At 36.9% G+C, this 20,224-nt stretch overlaps 1 long non-coding RNA gene across 3 annotated transcripts in view; it reads left to right on the top strand.

Annotated features, from left to right (window-relative positions):
• Window positions 1-20,224, top strand: part of LOC142874790 (uncharacterized) — a 79,834-nt gene that overhangs the window by 39,249 nt on the left and 20,361 nt on the right. For 2 of the 3 annotated variants that reach the window (XR_012922410.1, XR_012922412.1), the window contains one exon: window positions 17,264-17,866. The exons of the other annotated variant lie outside the window; for it this stretch is intronic. This is a non-coding gene — a long non-coding RNA (uncharacterized LOC142874790). Of the gene's footprint in view, window positions 1-17,263; window positions 17,867-20,224 lie in introns of those variants that run through there. 3 annotated transcript variants of the gene reach the window in all.

Here is a 20,224-nt window from a genome sequence, read left to right as displayed (position 1 = left end):
CCACCGCGCCCGGCCTAGTTTAAGGGTTCTTAATCAGGAAGGGGAACTGGATTTTATCAAATATCTTTCTGCATCTGTCGATATGATCAAATGGATTTCTTTTTTTCAATTCTGTCTAGGTAGTGAATCACATTTGTTGATTTGCAAATATTGAATCATCCTTGCATCCCTGGAATGAAACCCACTTGATCATGGTGCTGTTGGATTGGATTTGCTAGTATTTTTGTATCTATATACATGAGGGATTTGGGTCTGTAGTTTGTTGTTGTTGTGTCCTTTCTTGGCCTTGATATCAAGGTGATATTGGCTTTGTATAATAAGTTAGGGAGGATTCTCTGCTTCTTGATGTTATAGAATGGTTTTAGTATGATAGGTACCAGTTCTTTACCAGTTCTTCTTTACAGGTATGGTAGAATTCAGCTGTTAAGGCCATCTGGTCCTGCGCTTTTTTTTTTTGAGAGGTTTTTCTTGCTCATCAATCTCGCTACTCATTATTAGTCTGTTCCAACTTTCCATTTCTTTGTCATTGAAGCTTGGAAGGTTGTGTGTTTTCAAAACTTTATCCATTTCCTCTAGGTTTTCTAGTTTGTGTATTAGAGAAATTCTTAGTATTCTTAGATGATCTTTTATATTTCTTTGGTGTCAGTTATAATGTTTTTCTCTTCATTTCTGATTGAGCTTATCCTCTCTCGTCTTTTCTTGGTTAGTGGAGTCAATAGTCTGTCTAGTTTGTTTATCTTTTCTAAAAACCAACTTTTCATTTCATTGATCCTTTGTAATTTTTTTTCTTTTTTTTGCTTTCAATTTTGTTTAGTTCTGCTCTGATTTGTTATTTCTTATCTTCTGGTAGCTTTGAGTCTGAAGCTTTTCTAGTTCCCTGAGCCATCACATTAGGTTGTTACAAATTTTCACTAATTTATTAATATTTATGAGGCACTGATGTTACGTGCCTGGATCCATGATTTCGTCAAGTAAGAAACAATGATGATAGTGATTTCTGTTATTACTTCTACATTTTATAATGAAAACTTTCTCTAACAATTTTGCTTACACTAATGAAATTCATGTTACGGAGGCAGGATATGTATTCCTCCAGTGATGAATAATCTTATTTAGGGAAAGAGAGATTGTTAGGAAATGAGAAGTTTCTTAAAATCTGTATGTTTAAATATGCTGCAATTATTATATTTTTTGATGCTCAAAGTATCCAAATTTTACCTGGTGAAACTACTTCAGGTACTCTTGCTTTCTTTTCACCTGACCTCATTACTCTTTGATATCTTTTTTTGCTTTCTGGAGAAGAATATGTTTTAGGATCATTGTTAGCATTTCTTTAGAAATCCTAGTTAATTTATCTGAGAATTATATCTAAACACCAATTTTTGGAAACTCTGGTTCTCACTGCTACTAGTTAGCATGGCTTTTATGTTTTTGCAAAAGAGAGTTAATAATTATGTTTTTTCTAGAAAGAGAAAATTACACTATAATATTATATTTCTAATTAAAATTAAAAGCATGGAATTTTTACTTAAATTAGTTGTGTCTATATATTTAAAATATTTTATCTTTTCCTGAAAATCTTGTTTTTTTATAAGTATAATTACTCACCAATTTGTCTTTTATTATGTGTTTCAAAATAATACCAGTAGTAATACAAAAACAAAACTACTTAATGTGGTTTGATATATCTTTGCCATTATCTTGTCCTTAGAATATATTTCACTAGTCTGTGTTTAAAGATACTATGTTTAAAAGATTTCCTCTTGGTGGTTATTCCATCAACTTTTTCATTTCAGGTAAACTTTCAAATGTAGGACAAAAATGTGATTATAATATTGGGGTATACCTTATAAATTACTGCACATTATATAGTTATATTCCATTTTGTTATTTTAATATTTTCATTTATCTTTATCTCTTTATTTATCTTTTATCTCTTTATTTACCTCTTTTATCTCTTTAATTGCCAACCTTTGGCTTTTGGGATGCTCTTTATTTTGTATTTCCTTTTTATTGCACATATGTTTTTTATTCCATTCCTTTTTGTTCCTTTGAGTATATTATACTGTTTGTTTTTTCCTATTCAAATAAATATTTACCTCATCCTTTGTATTTTTTTCTCCATGTATAATATACATAATAGTGCTTTATATTTTCTTCTAAAACTCCTTACCAGCTGGGTCCAGTAGCTAATGCCTGTAATCCTAGCACTGTGGGAGGCTGAGGCAGGAGGATTGCTTGAGGCTAAGAGTTCGACCAGGCTGGGCAACACATGAGACCTCCATCTCTACAAAAAAAATTATCTGGGTATGGTAGCATGTGGACAGATACTTGAGAGACTGAGGGAGGAGGATCTCTTGAGCCCAAAAGTTTGAGGCTGCAGTGAGCTGTGATCATGCTACTGTACTTCGGCCTGGGTAACAGATACCGTTGTTTCAAAAAATAAAAATAAAAAAAAAACTTTACTTAACCTACGTGACACATATTTTTAAAAATAAGATTGCTTATTGAAGTATGCATGCATAAGAAAAATGCATATTACAACAAAGATTTTTCATAAAGTAAGTTTATTCATAATAGTATATCACTAGCACTACAGAAGCACCATGTGTGTCTTCTAAAAATCACTAAATACCTATCTTCTTCAGTGGAAACATTTTCATAACTTCCAAAAACAATAGGCTAATTCTGCTAATTTTCAAATTTACGTTAATGGGATCATACACTATGGATTCCTTTGTATGTGGACTCTTCAGGTAAACATTATATTTGTGAGAGTAATCACATTTTTGAGTGTGGCAGTTTTATCATTTGCATTGCTGTTGAGAGGGATGCCAATTAATAGAAATATGAGTCACAAGTACCAGGCACAAACATAATTTTAAATATTTGGCATACATATAATAAAAGTAAAAAGAAAGATGAAGTTAACTAAATGCATTTTATTTAAATAATGACATTGTTATTTCAATATGTAATCACTACAAAATATTTTACCAAGATTTTTTTCTTTTTACAAATGAAGTTTTAGGAACCTAGTGTGCATTTATAGCACATCTCAGTTCTGACTAGTCACATTTCAAGTGCTCAATAGTTTCATGTGGCTGGTGTTTGCAGTTTTACACAGTGTTATTGTCAAAGGTGTCCATTGCTTCCATATATCACAATTTGTTTATACATTTGATTACTGATAGATATTTAGGTTGTTTCTAGTTTGGAAGCACTGTGAAAAGTGCTGCTATCAACATTCATGTCTATGTCTCTTGGTAAACATGAATTTTAAGATTATTGTGTGTTCCAATTGAGAGATGCCACCAAGGCATGTCACCCAGTACTATTAGTTATTTTTTAAATTTTATCAACTTTGATCAACTCTGTTAGATAACTGGTGGTATGCCCTCTGGAATCCGATTATCATTTCCCTGATGGCTACTAAAGCTGAACAATTTTTATCATGTTGATCTGCTGTGGTTTTAATTTGTGTTTTCCTCATGACTAATGATGTACAAAATGTTTAAATGTATTTAATAGCAATTTGTACATACTCATCTTTAATTGAGTTGTTTGAATACTTATTAATGATTTGAAAGAGTTCTTTTTATGTTGTGAATAAATGTTTGTTTTTATCAAATATATGATTTGCAAATACTTTCTCCCAGGCTGTGAATTCTCTTGGTTTTAATGGCATCTTTTGTAGAGTAAATTTTATAATTCCAATGAAGCCAAATTATTTTTTAAATTTTATATATCATATTTTGGGTATCATATCTAAGAACTCTTTAACCCAAGATCACACAGATTTTACCTTTTAATACAAAACCTTTTATAGTTTTAGCTCTTATATATATGTTTGTGATCCATTTTGTATTGGTTATTTGTGCCTTACTCATACTTGAAGTAAGGCTCTAAATTCATTTCTTTTTTACAGCTATCTGGTTGTCCCAGCACCATGTTTTAGATAGACTTTTCTTATCCATTTGATTATTTTGGACCATGTTTAAAAATCAACTGACCATATAATGTAAGTGTTTATTTCTAGGCAGGAAACACAAAAGTCCCCAACAGTGTCAATGAGAGGGATGATAAATGAAGTCATTGGTTTCTGGACCCATGTATTCTTCCTCTTCAGGTCACTGCACCATAAAAAATATCTGAAGTCAAAGGATATACTAATTCCTTGGATGATGTTGCTTATTTTCAGACTGTTGCCTCTGAGCTGGTGCTTTAGTTTTTCTTTTAACAGGCTCTTCCAATGTCAGCTCTGGGTGGTTCAGTATTTGACATAGCCATTCAATCCTGTAATTATGGATTCACTCCCACAGCTCCTTTTCCTATAGAGTAGGGCTCCAAGTCTGATGTGCTGATGTGTCAGTCAAACCTTCTATGAATGGAAGAGTGGCAAGTCCTACCCAGAATATGTGCTTATTTCAATTAGAATGAATTACCGGTTCTTTCATGGTGTAAAAGGTCTAGGTAGTCAATTCACCACCATGTTGGCAGTGTGATCCTGAAAGGATTGTTTCATATCATCAACTTATCACTAGTCTTTGATGCTGTCAGGTTAGATTTTCCATGACCACAGTGTGTCAGCACTGGCATGTAGGAGTGTATGCTGTTGGGACTGTCCATAGCCTATATCATTGCCAGAATGGCTATTCCATTGATATATTTTTTGTGTCAACATAGGCAAAGCTGATGATAGAGCCTATTGGACATTAACAGGCAGTGTCATTTTGACCTCTTGGTCATTTAGTGCCTCTTCTATGGAAAATATGTTATCAGAGACTAAAAGATTTTCATACTTCCTGTCCACTCAAATATGTTCTGCCCCAGACCTCCCTAGTTCCAATATTTTCATATTTTTCCTCCCTGTTGGCCAAGCTTGTTTGCCACTGCACAATGGCTCTAACTTCCAACCTTGAGCCACTTCTCTTTCCACACAGTAAATGGTCAAGTGCGTTTTTGGAAAGTGCTATCCTTTAGGAAGTTTTTCCCTTAACACTGTCTTTCAAAACCATCCCTACACAACCCCATATTTCAACTGCTATCATTTTCACCTTACTCTCATGTACTGAGCTCTTCAATCTGTGAACTACACTTAGGGATTTTTTCCTCCTCTATCGGCTGGTTTAAGGGATGCCCATACGGTAAGAGTTGTGAGATGAGGGTGAGGCGTGCCACCGCAAGGGTAGTGGGTGAGTGGAAGTCTGAGCTATCTGATCATATCTTTGCTTGAATGTTCTGTTCAATCCTGGATGTATTCCTTTCAATTTACTGTGTTTTGTTGTTGGATCTGCCTAACATTATGGCTTGGTGGATCTGAAAGAATCCAGCTCATGATGAGTAATTGTGGCTGTATAGTCACTTGATGCCCCAATAAGCAAGTGCTCTGTAAATATCAAGACCCAATAGCATGACAAGATTTGTTTTTTTAAAAAGGATACTTTTTTTTCGCTTTCGATGGTGTGTTTTCACTCCAGAAGTCCAATAATGTGATTAGTAATTATCCCATTAAGGCATGCAATAAATGCCACATAAAATCATTTTTCAATAATTATATCTCTAGTGCCTTAGATACTGAGCACTTGTATGGTCCAAATTGCAGAGTTGCTTGCACTGCATCCTACATTGCTATAGATCTTTTTTCTATTATTGACCCTGCTCAAAGTTAGTATATTTTTGTGTAACCAACTATGTAGATCAAAACAACCCAGGTGTGGAATATGCTGCCTCCTGAAATCAAAAATATGTATCATGTGTTGTCCATTTTTTTAAAACTTTGGATATACCATCATTTCTTGGATGGTTATGATGCAGCTTTCTATAACCTTTATTTTTGTAGTTGACCTGTGAATTTGATAAAGTTTATCTCCCACCTTTTGGAGTACATGTGTCTTATAAGGCCTTCAGTGTTCTAACCATTTCTTTTTTGTTTTTATCTTTTATTTTATTTTTAATTTTCAAATTTTCTCCTAGAACATTTTCTTGAACTTGTATAACCATTTCTTATTTACCCAGTTTTTGTTTTTTTTTTTCTTTTCTTTTTTGAGACAGAGTCTTGCTTTGTTGCCCAGGCTAGAGTGAGTGCAATGGCGTCAGCCTAGCTCACAGCAACCTCAAACTCCTGGGCTCAAGCAATCCTCCTGCCTCAGCCTCCCAAGTAGCTGGGACTACAGGCATGCGCCACCATGCCCGGCTAATTTTTTCGGTATATATTAGTTGGTCAATTAATTTCTTTCTTTTTATAGTAGAGACGGGGTCTTGCTCTTGCTCAGGCTGGTTGCAAACTCCTGACCTTGAGCAATCTGCCCACCTTGGCCTCCCAGAGTGCTAGGATTACAGGGGTGAGCCACCACGCCCAGCCATTTACCCAGTTCTATTAGCATATTGTCATCAGTTTGGTGGATTGAGTTATGTATGTGCATAAGACCATGTTAATCTGCCCTGGCACAGGTACCATATCTGGCATGAAAACTTTTACTTAGTTGAGTTTCAGGAATGGTATGGTTTTTGCAAAGGTTAGAGTAGTAAACTGTCAGAGATGCAATGGGAAAAACTATACCTTAATCATTTAAATAAGCATAATTCAAAAATAATATAATATAGCCACATAGCTAATTTAATAATCTAGTTACCACATTTTTAAAAGTAAAAATAAGTATTAAATTAATTTTACTAACATACTTATTTAATCTATTAATAATATATCCAAAACATCATTTCAACAGGTAATCAATATTAAAAGTTAATAATGGGACATCTTACATTTTATGTATAAAATGTTTAAAACAAAGTATGTATTTTATGTTTCCAGTTCATATTATTTGAGACACTAAATTTTTATTGAAAATATTCGGTCTATATTTAAATTTAATTACATTTTAAGTTGAAAAAATTAGATTCACATACCCACAATGTTACAAACATGCTCAAAAGATTTTTCATCACTGAATTAAATAACTAAATATTACTTTACTTCAATATATGCATTATACATCTACACAATTGATTCATTTTTTTAGACTACTTTACTTTTTTCAAGAAAAAGCATATCCATTTCAAAACTTGGCCTGTCCAAGTTAAGTAAATTAACTGACTACATCAACTCAGTATTATTAACATCAAATTCAAAGATTTAACACATAAATTGAAAAATAACTCTAAATTCATCAATATCAACAATATTTTTAAAATATACCTTGTATATTTTGATTATTCACCACTGGGCAGCAAGAATCAACAAAACCCTAAGACCCAGGGCTTGCTGGTTAAGGCTCAGTGTAGCTTCCCAGGGCAAATGGGGTCTCACCAGTGCATGCCACAATCCACAGCTGCGGGACCACCAAAGCACTCTGCTCCGGGTTTTGTACATGTGGTGCCACTTGACCCACCAGGCTGAAGTGTTGCAAGACGCCCTGTTCTAGGAGGGATGAGGACAGAGCCCAGGCTGTTTCAGGCAGTTCCTCTTTATCTCAGGATGTTGAATTCTTGGTGTATTCTGTCTGAGAATTGCAAGTAAGAGGGTGAAGATGTTGGTTGGCAAAAGTCATTCAGGGGCCTGTCCCCTACAGTGCTGACTAAATCAATGATGTGTTTAAATTAATAATACTAGAAATGACTCTACTGACATACAGACTACAATACAACAATAATATCTATTGATGTAACTGTTAAAGTAAAATGTATTTTTACCAATACGATAAAATTGTGTTAATGGAAATACCTTACATCAGTTTTTGATATTCAATTAGTTATAATGAAATAAATTTAAAAATTTAGTTCAGCAACTAAGTTTGCCATTTCAAGGTCTCAGTAATGACACCTAGCTATTGGCTACCATACTGCACAGCACAGCTGTAGACCTTTAAGAGCTGCCCTGATTTCCACCATCTGGCCTGTGTTATGGTATTGTTTTTGAGTTAATGTTTTAGCCTGGGAGAGCAGTTTCAGAGACTTCCAGTTGACTTTCCCCCCTCAAACAAGCCTCAATGTCATGATCATGCCAACTCTAAATTACAGCTGCTATCCATTAATATATTCATGAGCTGAGGAAATCTCCATTGGGTAAATTGGACCCAGTCTAAGCTGGATTGGAACTCCAGTATTCTTGTCCCCATGTGCCTATTCTAACATAAGGGCCATTATAATGTTTCCAGTCTCTGAGTACTGATATTCATTCAAACAGTAACAGGTCTGAAATGCTTTATAGTTGCCATCCCACAGCACACAGTTATTCAAATACATGGCTGTAAAAGTATCCAGGATTTTGTTGAGGAAGTCCTTTTTCCTTTGGACTCATGCTCTTTATAGTCAATGGGCTACAGTTTATAAAAGTAACTCAGTTCCAGAAACTCAGCAAGGGATCTAATTTTTTTTTCATTTTTATCCCCATTTTTAAAATTTATTTTTTATTTTAAGATATTATGGGGTTACAAACATTTTGGTTACAAGTAATGACTTTGCTTCACCCAAGCCAGGACTAGAGGCATGCCCTTCCCCCATACAGTGTGCACCGCACCCATTAGTTGTGAGTTTACCACCCCTCACCTGACCGACACCCAATGACTGTTACTACCATGTGAGCACCTTAGTGTCTATCAGTTAGTACCAGTTTGATGGTGAGTACATGTGGCACTTATTTTTCCATTCTTGTGATATCTCAATTTGAAGGATGGGCTCAAACTCTATCCAGGACAATAGAGGAGGTGCTAGATCACAATTGCTTTTTGTAATTGAGTAGTATTCCATAGTATACGTATACCACATTTTATTAATCCACTCATATATTGATAGGCATTGGGTTGTTTCTACATCTTTTTTTTTTTTTTTTTTTTTTTTGAGACACAGTCTCACTTTGTTGCCCAGGCTAGAGTGAGTGCTGTGGTGTCAGCCTAGCTCACAACAACCTCAAACTCTTGGGCTCAAGCAATCCTACTGCTTCAGCCTCCCGAGTAGCTGGTAGTACAGGCATGCGCCACCATGCCCAGCTAATTTTTTGTATATATATTTTTAGTTGATCTATTAATTTATTTCTATTTTTAGTAGAGACAGGGTCTCGCTCTTGCTCGGGCTGGTTTCAAACTCCTGACCTCGAGCGATCCACCTGACTCGACCTCCCAGAGTGCTAGGATTACAGGTGTGAGCTGCCGCGCCTGGCCTATTTCCAAATCTTTAAAATTGTGAATTGTGTTGCCATAAACATTGCCAAGTGCAGATGTCTTTATTATAGAATGCCCTTTTTTCCTTTGGGTAGATGCCTAGTAGTGAGATTACTGGATCAAATGGTATTTCTATTTTTAGCTCTTTGAGGTACCTCCAAATTATTTTCCATAGGAATTGTACTAATTTGCAGCCCCACCAGCAATGTATGAGTGTTTCTATCCCTCCACATCCACGCAGCATTTGTAGTTTGGGGACTTTTTTATAGAAGCCATTCTCACTGGAGTTAGGTGATATGTCATGTGGCTTTGATTTGTATTTGTCTAATGATTAGAGATGTTGAGCATTTTTTTATATGTTTGCTGGCCATTATTCTGTCTTCTTTTGAAAAGTTTATGTTCATGTTCTTTGCCCATTTATTGATGGGGTTCTTAGGTTTTTTTCTTGTTGATTTTATTAAATTCTATATAGATTTTTTTTTTTTTTTTTTGAGACAGAGTCTAGCTTTGTTGCCCAGGCTAGAGTGAGTGCCGTGGCGTCAGCCTAGCTCACAGCAACCTCACACTCCTGGACTCAAGCGATCCTCCTGACTCAGCCTCCCGAGTAGCTGGGACTACAGGCATGTGCCACCATGCCCGGCTAATTTTTTCTATATGTATTTTAGTTGGCCAATTAATTTCTTTCTATTTATAGTAGAGACGGGGTCTTGCTCTTGCTCAGGCTGGTTTCGAACCCCTGATCTTGAGCGATCCTCCGCCTTGGCTTCCCAGAGTGCTAGGATTACAGGCATGAGCCACTGTGCCTGGCCTATATTGATTCTTGTTATCAGCCCTGTATTGGATGTGTAGAAAGCAAATATTTTCACCCATTCTATAGGTTGTCTATTCACTCTAATGATAGTTTCCTTGGCTGTGCAGAAGATTTTTAATTTGATCAGGTCTTATTTATTTATTTTTTTGTCACCCTGATTGCCTTTGGGGGTCTTCTTCATAAATTCTTTGCCTAGGCCAATGTCTATAAGAGTTTTCCCAACATTTTATTCTAGAATTCTTATAGTTTCATGCCTTAGGTTTAAGTCTGTTATCCGCCATGAGTTGATTTTTGTGAGAGGTGAAAGGTGTGGATCCTGTTTCAGTCTTCTACATGTGGCTATCCAATTTTCCCAGCACAATTTATTGAATAAATATTCTTTTACCCAGTGTATGTTTTTGTCTGCTTTGTCAAAGATCAGATGGCTATATGAGGATGCCTTTATATGTGGGGTTCTCAGTTCTGTTCCATTGATCTATGCCTCTGTTCTTGTGCCAGAACCGTGTCTCTGTTCTTGTGCCAGTACAATGATGTTTTAGTTAACTATAGCCTTGTAGTATAACTTGGAGTCTGGTAAATCGATGCCTCCAAATTTGTTCTTTTTGCTTAAGATTGCTTTACTATACAGGGTCTTCTCTGGTTCCACGTGAAGTGTAGAATTATTTTTTCTAGATCTGTGAAAAATGATGTTGGTATTTTAATAGGGATTGCACTGAATCTGTAGATCACTTTGGATATAGACATTTTAACAATGTTGATTCTGCCAACCCACGAGCATGGTATGGTTTTCCACATGTTTATGTCCTCTGCTATTTCCTTCCTCAGTGTTTCATAGTTCTCCCTGTAGAGGTCTTTTACCTACTTAGTTAAATGTACTCGTAGGTGTTTTACTTTCTTTGTTGCTATTTTGAAGGATATTGACTCTTTTATTTGGTTCTCAGTTTGACTGTTGTTGGAAAAATCTTATTTAAAAGACCAATTTTACCCTATGTTATTGTATTATTACTATTAAATGTAATTTTAATAAAATCTTACAAACAGAGCTATTCAATCTCAACCATCTTTGACCATAAAAGATAAAACTTCTGTAAACTTTTTTTTTTTTTTTTTTTTTTTGAGACAGAGTCTCACTTTATTGCCCAGGCTAGAGTGAGTGCCGTGGCGTCAGCCTGGCTCACAGCAACCTCAATCTCCTGGGCTCAGCGATCCTACTGCCTCAGCCTCCCGAGTAGCTGGGACTACAGGCATGCGCCACCATGCCCGGCTAATTTTTTGTATATATATTTTTAGTTGGTCAATTAATTTCTTTCTATTTTTGGTAGAGACAGGGTCTCGCTCAGGCTGGTTTCGAACTCCTGACCTTGAGCGATCCGCCCGCCTCAGCCTCCCAAAGTGCTAGGATTACAGGCGTGAGCCACCGCGCCCGGCAAAACTTCTGTAAACTTTTTATAACCCCTTACAATTTTTTCTTTTCTCTTTCTTTCTCCAACTTTCTATATACATTTTTCTATATACAGTTTTTCTAGAGTGCCATGGCGTCAGCCTAGCTCACAGCAACCTCAAACTCCTGGGCTGAAGCGATCCTTCTGTCTCAGCCTCCTGAGTAGCTGGGACTGCAGGCATGTGCCACCATGCCTGGCTAATTTTTTCTATATACATATTTTTTTTAATGGAAAAAAAATTTCAATCCTGTTTTACATGTTTAGAAGCTGTGATTAGTAGTGAAGAAGTAATTTCAAACAAATAAAGTTTATGGGCTGCATTACTGAAAATAAAATAAATCAATATTTGCTGTGAACATTACAGGAACTTGTACAAACTCATGCCCACTAGGAAAATCAAAACTAGATCCCCACTAAAACAAAACTAAAAACATAAAAATGAAGAAAAGGGGCCACTGGATTTATCTAGCTAATCAGTTTAATACCACAATGATATAGCATGTTCACACACAGGGAATTTACAGATAGACATCTACGTTAGCTGTTAGGGAATAAGTGTCATATCAGCATAAATGGCACTTAATATATGGAGGGGACTTAAGTTTTCCCTACATTCTCTAACATAACTTCTGATATACAATTGGTAATTTGGGCTCACAAAAGGTTTTAGATTATAACACTAATACATTTCCTTCTCAGCTGAACACCTCCCCACACTAATTTTTACATCAGATAAGTTCTACATTAATATTGTCATACATTTCTTGCAATGATACAACTCTCCTTTTGTGGATTATGTCTGAATAAAACACTAGAGGTTTTCCTACATTATAGAAAAGGCAGGATTACAGGCATGAGCCACTGCACCCAGCATCTTCTTTTTCTTTATTGCATACTTTAAATAACTTCTAAACTGGAAGAAAATACTTTTCCTTTCAAATAAACCACATCTTTATGTCTCTTTTATATATTTTTTCCAAAAAAAAAACATTTTATTTTTATACACTTTGCATATTAAATTGTATCTTTTCTTACCCATAATTTCATTACTATATGTTAAAATTTTAAGTCTTATTTACTTTAATTCGTAATGAAAACCTAACAAGTAAGAAATTTTAACTGTGAGTCACATACTAACAATTTATGAATATACATTTTATCATTTTTAGAAATGTAGGCTTTCTAATGGAACAATTTTTCAACATGGAACAGGACATATTTACTAACAGATCTAAATATCTTTTGTTTCTCTGGAATAAGAAATCAAAAGTATATAAGTCTAAACTTGTATTTAGTAATTAATGTCTTAGCACTATGTTTTATTTGGAAGTGATCTACATATTTAATGAATATCCATCACTTAATTTAGTTTATCAAAACTCTAAGGATACAGTTACCAAAAAGGTTTGAGAAATCTATTAAGTAAACATATTATAAAACATAATATTATTATATGTACATTTATAAACTTTTATCCCATTTACATCTATTTTATTTATTAATTCTTAATTATGCTTGGAAAATCTCATGAGACATTAGACAAATACAGACATTGTCTCTAGTGAAACTTTCTATTAAGTTTTATATTACTATTAAGTATTTATATTACTATCTGTTAGGCAAGTTTTATAAAAATAATAATCTTAAATACATACATATTTTGCTGATAAATCAGGAGACATAGTTGTTTTTATTAAACCAACAATATTAAATTAGTCATGTTTACCAAAGGATTTACTCAGATCACATTTTCTTGAGAAGTATTTGGGCTTATTTACTTAATTCATGAGCACTAATTTATCTTTAAGTTAATATGGTGCCCTTATACTATATACAAACATATGCATAGATATATGGATATACATGTAAACAGAACATATAACTTACACATGTGCATATGTATGTATCTAAAAGCTGAGGAGAATGACTCCAGTAGAAAAGAGTAGAGCTTTAGAATTGAAAGGAACCCTTCCACCCACACCTCTTTGGGCACCATGAGGAACCTGCCAAAAAAGGAGTTTGTGGTATCTTTGCTGTGTTCCTCAGGGGGTCCTTATGCTGCTGGAAGTCTCCTTTAGGTCCCTTTATGTGGCACTGCTATCTCTTTTTCACTCTTTGTGAAGCCAGAGGAAGTAGAGACAGATAGCAGAAAATGGAAGAATAAGCCCTAGAGGAGCCAGTTTGAGAAGACATTTTTTCCAAAAGGCCAATGAAATTTTACATTATTCTTGGAAAAAATCATGTCAATAAGAGAAGAAATAGACAGAGGGAGCATATATAGTTAGCAAGGGTTTAAAGAGAGAGAGGAATTCAGTTGACTGAGAAGCTTTTATAGAAAGAGCAGAGGCCTCAAATAAATATTTGTGTATGATTATAGTCAAAATAACAATTTTGATTAAGTGAACTTTTCTTTTTAAAATGCAAGAAATAAAACAGCATATTAAGTGACCTTTAGAATATAGAGCTCTTAAAAATATTTTTATGAGCCTGAGCTTGGTGGTTCATGCCTGTAATCCTAGCACTCTGGCAGGCTGAGGTGGGTGGATTGTTTGAGCTCAGAAGTTCGAGACCAGACTGAGCAAAAGCAAGACCCCATCTCTACTAAAAATATTAAAAGAAAGTAGCTGGACAACTAAAAAATATATAGAAAAAAAAATTAGCCGGGCATGGTGGCTCATGCCTGTAGTCCCAGCTACTGGGTAGGCTGAGGCAGGAAGATCACTTGAGCCCAGGAGTAGTTTGAGGTTGCTGTGAGCTAGGCTGACATCACGGCACTCACTCTAGCCCAATCAACAGAGTGAGACTTTGTCTCAAAAAAAAAAAAAAATATATATATATATGTATGTATGTATATATATTTTTTGTGAGATCTGGGTAAATAGCAAATATTCCTGTTTCCTGGCTCTTTCTTTCTGACATTTACATCAAGAATGACTTTTGGAGGTGGGGCATGTTTGTTTATTAGAGGTCTAGGAGAATGACTATTAAAACTGTTTATCTTTAAATCATCTTAATAAGCTGTTTCCTTTCTTTCTGTGTATATGGTTTTGTATTTAGTTAAACAAAACAAAACAAAACTGAAAAGTTCTTATCACACTCTAAATATAAACCAACTTTTAAAATCAAAGGTAAACCTGAATAAATGACTTAAAACCAACATAAATGAACATGAATAAGAACAAAACTAAGAAATCTTAATGGCTTTAAACAAGGTCTCCAAAGAGGGAGCAAAAAGATCCACATCCTTCCAAGGAAAGCTTAAAGAAAATTTGGCTAGCTGCAAAAAAGATGCACCCCACATCTGCCGGCCATATTTCCTGTGGTCTCAGCTCCTCAGCTGACCATATATTCACAAATGCTAGATGGAGGAGATAGTCAGTAAAACAATAAAACAAAAGTTTTCACGGTGTTAGAAAAAATTTAAAAAGTAATGTCCTGACTTGGAAGTTAAGATACTTCATTTAGAGTAGTTAACTGAGAAAACGGAATATGCCAATTATCGGACTGGATGAATTAATAGTTAATATAGTAGAACTGCCAACAATTTAATCCTACAATAAATTAAACACATACTTTTCAAAACTATTCAGTAATACTATTCACTAATTACTAAAACATTCTATTCTCAGTGAGGCCTTCTTGGGACCATCTGAACTAACAGACTTTAACCACATTTCCTATCTCCTTTCCTCTTCTCTTTATCTTCCTTGGTGTAAACCACAATCATGCTCTATTTGCCTAGGGTTTTTTGGATATATATTTGCATTAAGACATTTGCCTCCATGTCAGTTCAAACCAATTGTAGTTATGAGATTTTCCTCAAAGTGTATAAATTCTGTGATTGCTTTCTCATTTGAAATCTCTCATATTTTATCATATTGTAGGCACTCTTTTGGACTAAACATTTCTAAAAAAATATCTTAGATAAAAATATTTGGAACACAGGCAACAAGTAAAAATTTTATAGCATAAATATTAAAGTACAATTGTGTGTTTGAGTATAAAACACTTTGGATAACAATTTAAAAGATTCGATACTCTCAAAGTATATTTGAAAAATGGAGGCCAGGCATGGTGGCTCATGCCTATAATCCTAGCATTCTGCGAGGCCAAGGCGGAGGAATCTCTTGAGCTCAGCAGTTTGAGAACAGCCTGGTCCCTGAGCAAGATGGAGAGACCCCATCTTTACTAAAAATAGAAAAAAATTACCCAGCCATGGTTGTACTTGCCTATAGTCCCAGCTACTCAAGAGACTGAGGCAGGAGGATCACATGAGCCCAGGAGTTTGAGGTTGCTGTGAGCTAGGCTGACACCATGGCACTCTAGCTCATGCTCAGAGCAAGACTCTGTCTCAGAAAAGAGAAAAAAAAAGGAATTTTTAAAAATTTATCTTAAGGAATACACTTTTTAAAAGTAAGAAAATATAAGTACTTAAAAGGATTGTATATTTTACCACAATTCATAGAAAATATATACACACAAACTAAGCAAAAAATTTTTTAATGCAGCCATAATCTGCCTTATTACTTCACATGGATCACAATTTCTTTTGTTCATCATCAAATATGCATTCTTGACATCATTGTTAAAGGTTTCCATCCATTCCCACCACACATTTTTGAACAAGCTTCTGCTGTTGCACATTGTTCATTTTCAAACAAAGCTGGGATGAAATTACCTTCATGCTCATACTGTAATAATTTCTGGTGATATGCCCTGAGAAATATGAAAAGAAAAGAAGCTGGTTGTGGTGCTTGGGTTTTTGAAACTTGAGTCTAGTGTCTCCAGTGAGTGACATTTGGGGAAACTGTATCTATCACATGGGTGCCTGTGAATCTCCCCCAGGACAGGCCGGGCAGAGCCGGGATTGAAGGGAGACGCTGGGTCTCCCCGGGAAGCGAGGCTCTGTTCTCCTGCACACAGACTGTCACATCAGGAACTGTCTTGTGATTGCATGCTCCTTTCAGAGTTAGCAGGGACTGAGGACTGACAATCTAAAATAATCAAAAAGATCAGGATTGTCCCGACCCGCGGGACCTTCTGTTACTCGTGGGGTCAAGGGGGACCATGCCTGAAAGAGATGGGCGAGAGAAAGGAACGAGACCAAGCAAAGGGTTGTCAAGGTCTACTTTACTTGGATTCTTTGTAGGTTTTATAAGCATACAGAAACAAGGAAGTAGAAACAGAAAAATAGAGTGGGGTGACGATGAGGCTTGGGTCTGGGGCAATCAGCCCCAATCAGCGTCTTATCGATACAGAGGTTGTTTGTGACTGATCACTCAAACCCAACCTGGCAGGTGGTCAGGAACAATTGCAGTTAGCACACCATGGAGCATTCCGTGGTCAGCACGTCATGGAATGCATTCTTCTCTGAGCTATAGCTGGAGGGTGGAGTGCTATTTTCATTCCGGGAATTTTCCAGGGCGAAGCCCGTGCGTAGGACGAGTCATAGGGGAGTTGAGGGTCTTTGAGGGTCCTTGCCTCCAACACAGGATCTAGTTTAAAAAGTGTTTATCCATGTGAGATGTTGATTATGCCCCCGCCCCCAGCATACATTCAAGTTGCCCTGGATATACACTATTAGCAGCAGTTACAGGAGGGTTTTTAAAGAAAAAAGAAGGGCCAGTTTCTACGTTGTTTATCAAAAACGTATACTGTAGTAACATAAGCTATTGATTGGCTACTCAGGAACATAGAGATCGTGGGCGAGGCAGATAATCCAGAACAATGTATCTTTAAACATTGGTGGGGCTGGGGGGTTTGACTCCTGCCTCATACTCTGTCTCTCTGGGCCTGATAAATTTGAATACCTCATACAGTCAGACAGCTCAGAGCTATTTTTCCTTTATTAGGACCCAGAGGGAGCAAGTTCTGAGGGAAGATCCTTCCTGTTACCTTGCTGCTACCTGTGGTTCCTGCCTATGGCGCGCACACGAGGCTATATTGTGGCCAAGCACCTCCCAAGACGAGGGTCCATGCTTACCATCTGCTCCCACAACTCTTTGGCTCCTAGTTTCCCACCAAAATCCCACTCAAGGGTCTAGAGAACTCCTGGATTATCCCACGCCAGAACCTGAATCTGTAGCAGCAACTTGGCCCTTCCATCGACCTAGGCTTCCAGACCACCTAGTCGCAGTCTCATCTGCCCACACGGACACAGGAGTGGGCCAAAGCACGGCCCTGCCTAGGCCTGTGTCTGTCGCACAGACTCGTCCTTCCACCAACTCTGCGCGCCCCGCCCGCAGGTCTGGACAGTATCCCCCTCTTCTGCCTTCTTCTCCCCCACACGCGCCTTTTCTTGTGCACACAGGTGCCCAAGGCAGCCCCTCCGGTGCCTGGACCCAGCACCTCCTAGAGTTCAGACGTCCATGGGTTCAAGACTATGTCCTTATACCTAGCTTTTGTAATGGCAAATAAATATTATAAATATAAGACTATGTACTTCAACTCAAAAATGAGGGAGAAGAGTTTGCTTTCTTTCCTTTTCTTAAATCATTTAATTTAGAAATCTTTCATACAAAATTTTTTCTCTGCCCCTTTAAAATATATATAAACTATTGTAACAGATAAATAGGGCTTTTGTGAGTCTTTTTGACTCGGTTGTGTTTTGCTGTAGGGACTGTAAACCATTACTTTGAAATGTAAATTGCAAAGAAGATAGCACTGTATCCCAGTTTCTATAGGAGATAGGAACCTAATTTCAGGGGATCTGGTTCCAAGTTATGAAACTACCTCCTGTCACGAAGACATGAGAAGTTTATTTTTCCTTTGAATACAGCCAATTAGAAAACATAAATGGCCTTCCCAATTCTAGGTGAATTTAAGATGAACTATTTATGACAAAAGATTCTGTCAAGTCTTCTACCTCAGCATTAATTACAATGACATTTCTTTGTTTTTAAATCTCTTAGAAGACTGGCTTGATGAACATCAAATTCTGGTTTAATTATGTAATAAAAGAGTTTTGTTTTGTTATACCGCCACAGATAGTTTTCCTGGGGCTAAATATTATTTTTAAAAATTTTATTTTCCAAACACTGTCCAGAATTACCAGACATAATGTAATCACAAGGGAGCTTTAAACCACGTGGTTGCCCAAGTTCCATTCCCAGGATTCTGATTTAATTGGTCTGGGGCAAATTGAATTGAAAAATTTGGCTGGGGCCGGGCGCGGTGGCTCAAGCCTGTAATCCTAGCACTCTGGGAGGCCGAGGCGGGCGGATTGCTCAAGGTCAGGAGTTCGAAACCAGCCTGAGCAAGAGCAAGACCCCGTCTCTACTATAAATAGAAAGACATTAATTGGCCAACTAATATATATATATATATATATATAAAATTAGCTGGGCATGGTGGTGCATGCCTGTAGTCCCAGCTACTTGGGAGGCTGAGGCAGAAGGATTGCTTGAGCCCAGGAGTTTGAGGTTGCTGTGAGCTAGGCTGATGCCACGACACTCACTCTAGCCTGGGCATCAAGCGAGACTCTGTCTCAAAAAAAAAAAAAAAAAAAAAATTTGGCTGGGCATGGTGGCTCACACCTGTAATCCTAGCACGCTGGGAGGCGGAGGTGGGAGGATTGCTCAAGGTCAGGAGCTTGAAACCAGCCTGAGCAAGAGTGAGATCCCATGTTTACTAAAAATAGAAACAAATTAGCTGGACAACTAAAAATATATATAAAAAGTTAGCCGGGCACAGTGGCACATGCCTATAGTCCCAGCTACTAGGGAGGCTGAGGCAGGAGGATCGCTTGAGCCCAGGAGTTTGAGGTTGCTGTGAGCTAGGCTGACGCCATGGCACTCTAGCCCAGGCAACAGAGTGAGACTCTGTCCCACACCCAAAAAATTTACCACCCGCCTTGCCCCGCACTGAGGTGACTCTAACGCGCAGACAAAGGTGAGAAGCACTGGTTCAGAGTGAAGGATGCATTAGTTGTGGTGATTTCCACATGTGCTGTGGGCATCTGCCCCCATGGCCACTCCTATATTTGGGTCTTAGAAAACATCTTCACCCTGTTAAAAATCAAAGGATAACTTTAAGACATACTCAGCTGTTTGGCTAAATTGCAGTAGGGGGAAATGTCTTCTGAGAAGATCTATCTTTATGTTACTTGCTTCCAGAGTAAGAGGTGCTGAAAATTATAAATAGCCTACAAATACCAAAGAGGGATCAAAAGAGTTTGCAGACATGTGCTTAACAAGTGCTGTCAAAATTCTGTTATGATGAGAAATCAAAAAATATAATGTTGGGCTTATTTTCCTAAACTCAGTGCTCAGCCATTTCCTCAAATTATTCCCAGTCCTTCTGAGATGCTTCAGAAGCATTCTCTTGAAGGGATTATTTCTGATCATGAAAAGTCAAGCATAGTTATTCTTTTTATTTTTCCTTGAGACAGAGTCTTGCTCTGTCACCTGGGCTAGAATGTTATGGCGTCAGCCTAGCTCACAGCAATATCAGACTCCTGGGCTCAAGCAATCCTCCTGCCTCAGCCTCCTGAGTAGCTGGGACTACAAGCATGTGACACCATGCCTGGCTAATTTTTTTCCCTATTTTTAGTTGCTCATCTAATTTATGTTTATTTTTAGTAGAGACAGGGTCTCGCTCTTGCTCAGGCTGGTCTTGAACTCTTTACCTCAAGCAATCCTTCCGTCTTGGCTTCCCAGAGTGCTAGGGTGACAGGCATGAGCTGTCATGCCTGGCCAAGCATCACTGTTCTTGCCTCCAAGCACAGCATTTTAGTATAAGATAGTAATACAAATCTTACCTGCAAGAAAACAAGATAATATTGACAGCAAAAGCAGCAGCAATTTTTAAAAATC

This window comes from Microcebus murinus, chromosome 13 (genome assembly GCF_040939455.1).
Source record: "Microcebus murinus isolate Inina chromosome 13, M.murinus_Inina_mat1.0, whole genome shotgun sequence".
Taxonomy (NCBI): Eukaryota; Metazoa; Chordata; class Mammalia; order Primates; family Cheirogaleidae; genus Microcebus; species Microcebus murinus.
This window is presented reverse-complemented; position numbering and strand designations above follow the sequence as displayed.